We start from the raw sequence: 6000 nt of genomic DNA on the forward strand, positions 1-6000 counted from the left end.
TGCTACATGCTTTATTCCTTCCCTCCAACTCCAGCGTCACAACAACTCGAGCGCCGCCTGGCGGCGAGAGCCCAACACATGAATAATATCAGCGCCCAAACTTACCCAAATCTACACATACACAATATCATAACATCCCCCTCATTTTATTAAAATATGGGCTTACTGGAACTTAAGAAATGCAAATTTATCCTTCAGAAACGTGATTAGAGTATAGTGTTCATGCTAAGAGTGAAGTACCAGTAACTGAATATTCCTTTTACAAAATGTGCATGTCCAGGACTCACTTCTATCACTAGAAAACACAAAGATAAATAAATAATACTATTCCACTGACAAGTGATACCTCATGTGCAACATAAGCAATGGTAAACTTAACCTAAGTAACACAGTCTTTATATCTAAGAGGTGGTTTTATTGTCCGTCCTGACCCTAGTTTGCTTCACAGGTGAAGGCGTTTGATCTGAAACTTTCTCTTCCTGTTCAGTCTCCACGACAGATTTGTGTTCATCTTCCCCTTGTCTATTGTCATCGTCTTCAGTTATACGATCATATGTCATTGCTAAGTCAGTCACCGGTGGTTCTCTTGAACGTCTCGGGTGATATCGGTTCCTTCTATATGTGTCCCCGTCCTCGGTCTTAACTATGTATGACCTGTCTCCTACCTGCTGTGTCACCTTAGCCTTCTTCCATTCCTTGTCTCCTAACCTAACAGGTTTAATCCTAACAGTGTCACCGGATGCCAGTTGAGGTAGTTCATGAGTTTTTTCATTGTAGTATCTAGCCTGCCTATCTTTGAGAGTTTTCATCCTATCCTTTTCTGAGTCATTCACTGATACACATGGTTGCAAAAGGTTTTCAGATGTGGGTACTACAGTTTTTGTTCTTCTAAACATCATTCTCTGAACAGGACTTGTTTCCAAGCCTTGTGTGGGAGTATTCCTTATATTTAAAAGAGCCAGATACTGATCTTCCCCAGATTTGTCTTTCTTAACATTCTCTTTGCAGTTTTTACAGCAGACTCTGCTTCACCATTAGATTTACTGTTGTATGGTGAAATTGTGGTGTGTTTGATTCCCCATTTCTTAGTAAATGACTTCATGTTTAAGGATACTAGCTGAGGTCCATTGTCACTAACTATTTCATCTGGTATACCATAGCGAGCGCAGTGAGCTTTCAGTTTCCTAACGACAGTACTGGTCTTAGTGTCATGTAGTCTGTCAAGTTCCCAGAAGTTAGAGAAGTAGCACACAGTGATAAGATATTTTCTACCTTCTAGGTCAAATATGTCTTCTTCCACGGCCTCTCTGGGCACTCATGACTAATCAGTGGTTCTTTTGAGTGTGATGTTTCAAAGGTCCTACATGTCTCACGAGCAGAAATCATCTCTTTTAATTCAGAATTCATGTTGGGCCAATAAACACTATCTCTAGCCCTTCTCACACACCCTTCAGTTCCCACATGACCTAAATGAATGTAAGCCTTCACCTGAGCTCTCAGTTTCTTAGGGATAACAATTCTCTCACCTCTGAATATCAACCCGTCTGACACCCCAAGCTCATCTCTAAAGTTGAAATATGGCGTTACAGATGGACACAGATCACGCTTATGTTCCGGCCAGCCTGTCTCAATAACAGATCTCAAATTTTGCATCTCAGAATCATTTATCATTGCCTGTTGTATCTCACTGATCCTGCAACCTTCTACCATTGAGAAACCCACAGCATTTATCCTTTCAAACTCCTTAATAGCATCCTTTTTATCCACAGGGAGATATGCTCTACTTAGGGTGTCAACTAAGTACATACTCTTACCGTTCATGTATCTCACTACTACATCATATGCAAGAGCCCTGATTAACATGGACTGTAAGCGCTTTGGTGCTTTGTCTAAAGGCTTCTTACAGATAGCTTCAAGTGGCTTGTGGTCTGTATAACATATAACTTCCTTGCCATAAGTGAATTGATGCCACTTTTCCAAAGCATTAACTATTGCCAACATCTATTCAATTATGGCATACCTTGATTCTGTGTCACTTAGAGCCCTACTAGTGTAGCATAACGAATGACCGTCTTGTAACAGTACGGCACCAATACCTCAATCACTGGCATCAGACTGTATCACCAACTGCTTGGCAGGGTCAAAGTATGCCAACACAGGTGCATGAGTTAGTAGCTCTTTTACTTCATAAAAAGCCTTGTCTTGAACAGTACTCCAGTTCCATTCAACACCCTTGTGAGTTAACATTGATACTGGTCTCATTGCTTCAGTCAGTTTGGGTAGGAACCGAGAGAAGTAATTAACCATACCAATGAACCTTTCTACACTCTCCTTGTCACTAGGTGGTTTCATGTCTAAAATGGCTGCAACTTTCTTTGGATCTGGTTTCAGACCCTCACTACAAAGTTTAGTTCCATGAATTCAATCTCAGATAGCCTGAACTGACACTTTTTTTGGTTCAACTTAACCCCCAACTCCTGGCATCTCTCCAAGAATTTCATCATTCTCATATCATAAGTGTTTTGATCACCAAAAATTATTACATCATCTGCTACACAGAACACACCTTCCAGATTTTCCAGAGCTTGGTGCAGCCTTTTCTGAAAGATTTCACTACTTACTTTCAGTCCAAAAGGTAACCTCAACCAGCTGTACCTACCAAATGGTGTTGCAAAAGTATTCAATAAACTAGATTCCTCATCTAATTCACAGTGGTGGTAACCTGCTTCCAAATCGCAAACAGAACACATTGTTGATCCCTTCAACCTTGGCAGTACATCGTCCATAACTGGTAGCCTGTAATGTTCACGCTTTAATACAGAGTTTAGAGGACGGGGGTCAATGCATATTCTTAGCTCACCATTCTTTTTTGTTGCTAGTGACATTTGATTTACTCAATCAGTCGGCTCTTCTACTGGTACTATCTTACCCGCTCCTTGAAGAGTGTCCAGTGCTTTACGAGCCCCATCCTTTAATGATTCTGGGATACGTCTAGCAGGTCTAATTGAAGGAACTGCCCCTTCCATGAGAGTTAAGTGTACTGGCTTACCAGGTAAGGAACCTAATGTACCGTGAAACACAGTGGAAAATTTCTCAACAAAATCAGGAGGTGAACTGATCCTGTGAACACTCTCAAAGTTCTCATAATTAACTGTAATCAAACCCATCTCACATGCAGTTTGTGCACTTAGAAGAGGAACCAGACCTGCTTTATCCCCTATTACTACATAATTTACATAGTATTCATGTCCATCTTTGGGGTTGACTGTCTTTATTGTACTTCTCCCTTTTGCTGTCAGTCTGGATCCATCCCACATTTGCAGTGTTACTCTCTCATTTGATATTTTATGTCCTGTCAGATACTTTAGAGGCAAGACACTAACAGTAGCACCACAGTCAATTTGCATTCTCACTGGTTTATTGTTAATTGTCATAGTGCAAAATATACCCTTCTGAGCATGAGGCAAGGAGCAAATTGTCTCAGCACTGCATACTCTTTCCTCTGAGTCACTAGATTCACAGCCATTATCTTTTACATAATTTACCCTATTATTGCAAATTTCTGATATAGCAAAATGATTTCTAACACCACGCTTATTACAATATCTGCCCCAAGCTGGGCATTTCTCCTTTACCATGACATGAAATTTACAGCAAAATTTACACATCATAGACTTATCATTACGACTGTACTTTGAAACTGAACTGTAAGACTGACCCCTATTTGGCCTGCCTGGGCCTAACTGATCTTGTCTAGTGTTGTGACTCTTACTTTGGCTCCTTACTCCACCTCTTTGTAAGTTATCATTGGGCCTGCTTGCTACAACTTTACTAATATTTTCTGCCTCTCTGACTTCCTTCATATGAAGAGTTGCCACTTCCATTGCTTTACAAATGTCATTAGCACTTTGTAAGTCTAGTTTTCTTTGTGATATCAGCTTTTCCTTCAGTTTTTCATCCCTTATGCCTAAAATTAACCTGTCCATAAGGAGCTTGTCATGCATGCATTCACAGAAACCACAAGATTTGGCCATGTTCCTTAATACAGACATATATTGCTCAATATTTTCTTCCTCACCTTGGTCTCTTTTATTGAATTTAAATCTGTGAAAGAACTCCTTCTGCTTGCCAACAATGGTGTCCTCAAATTTCCGAATGATATCACATAGTTTACTTCGGTTCTCATTTGCACCAAATTTCAGACTGTTAATGAATTTCAGAGCTTCAAGTCCAAGACTGTTCTCAAATAATGCAACTCTGTATTTCTCTGATTTCTTGTCAGCTTCAGACAACACTAAATAATTTTCAGATATCTGCCTCCATACTTTCCAGTCATTAACAATACTAGGTGAGTGTATATCAAGATGTCCTGGTGTTGAAATGTGTGGCACTGCAGCAAAAACACCTGCAGTACCAGTAGGTCCTGTGACTTTGTCCTGGCTTATCCTGGCGATGAATAGGCTAGGTTAAGCTAACTCCTTGGTCTAGGTTCTCCCACACTCTACAGCTCGAGCGTAAGAAGTAAGCATTCAGCAATACTCGCTGGGCCAAATCCGTCTAACAGCAGCAACGGCCATATCCAGAAACATTAGCAGTACAGTAAATAGGCCTAAACTTGAGCACCATCCTCCTGCCATTGACGTCGGTACCTCCAGCCGCCTTCCCGCGTACACCTTATCAGGCAGGAACTACCACACCAGGAACATCCCAGTCAGACCCACAGACCTCATAGCAGACGCTCCACCGCTGCCACCATGTTGTAGTATTGGGTCCTTGATGTATAACCATGGAGGGTTATTGAGAAGATTACTGCCGGTCTGCTACATGCTTTATTCCTTCCCTCCAACTCCAGTATCACAGACTCACAACAACTCGAGAGTCGAGCGCTGCCTGGCGGCGGGAGCCCAACACATGAATAATATCAGCGCCCAAACTTACCCAAATCTACATATACACAATATCATAACAAAACACAGGTTAAGTTTTATTAATAAAGCAAGAATGAAAGTCTAGGTAAGTCATGCCAAGGAGTGTGTGAGGCGAGTAACCTGTAACAGTCAGCACAGAGAAATTCAACTAGTTCGTGAGAGAAAACGACCCAGTCGGCTTCAACAAACACAAAGTAAGATTACATAAGCCTTACAACTTAAAGCATGGGATCAAAGAAATTATAGAAGCATTGGTATAGATATTTACATTAATTTGGGAACTTCCTTGGAGGATGGAGCTGTGTTCAGAAGGACTATTAAGTTATTGCAGTAGTGAATCACAAAATTTAAGAGCAATGGTGAGAGAGGGATTGCATGGGATAAGCGAAAGAAAAAAAATCTACCCACAGGAACAGATAAGGGAAGACGCTTTACTGGGAATATCTGTCTCAGTATCCACTCATTAATGTGATGTTGCCTCCAGGTGACCCTACTCTGAGTAATGGTCAAATGTCTTCTTATTTCTCAGGAAACCATTCACAACGATGAGTGGCAATTATATAACCAAGTGGAGGCTTAGTGGTCTGGTGGGTTAAGGTGCTCAAGTCGGATGTGGCCGAATTAATGGGTTTATTGAGTGAATGAACGATCAGTCTTATCTGAAATGTCTGCACTAAGTAGCTCAGCACCGTGCTCCTACGTTTCCAGTGGAGCAACAAAGGGTAGGAGAGGCCCTTGACAAGGAAAATCTGAATGGCAAGAACTCAGTTTCTGGTTGTGAGACGCCTGAGATGAGTCCCCTGACGGACCGTTCGAGCCTGTAGTCAAAAGTGGGCAACAAAGTACGCTTTCGTTGGTAAAAAGAACACAGAGCTCAAGATGGAGGGGTCTACTTGAGACACGACATTGCAAGGCTTCCAGATAGGAATAACTGAGTTAAGACGGGGAGCAAACGACTACGACGGGAGTTGTACCCGAGACACTAGGAGATACAGGGAAAGGAAGAGGCATCACAGCAGACAGGAGGTCCAGTGAAATGACTAAAAAGGAATCAGAAGAGAGAGTACCCAAT

Source organism: Coenobita brevimanus, chromosome 61 (assembly GCF_032717465.1).
Source record: "Coenobita brevimanus isolate Jiangsu-jjx chromosome 61, ASM3271746v2, whole genome shotgun sequence".
NCBI lineage: Eukaryota > Metazoa > Arthropoda > Malacostraca > Decapoda > Coenobitidae > Coenobita > Coenobita brevimanus.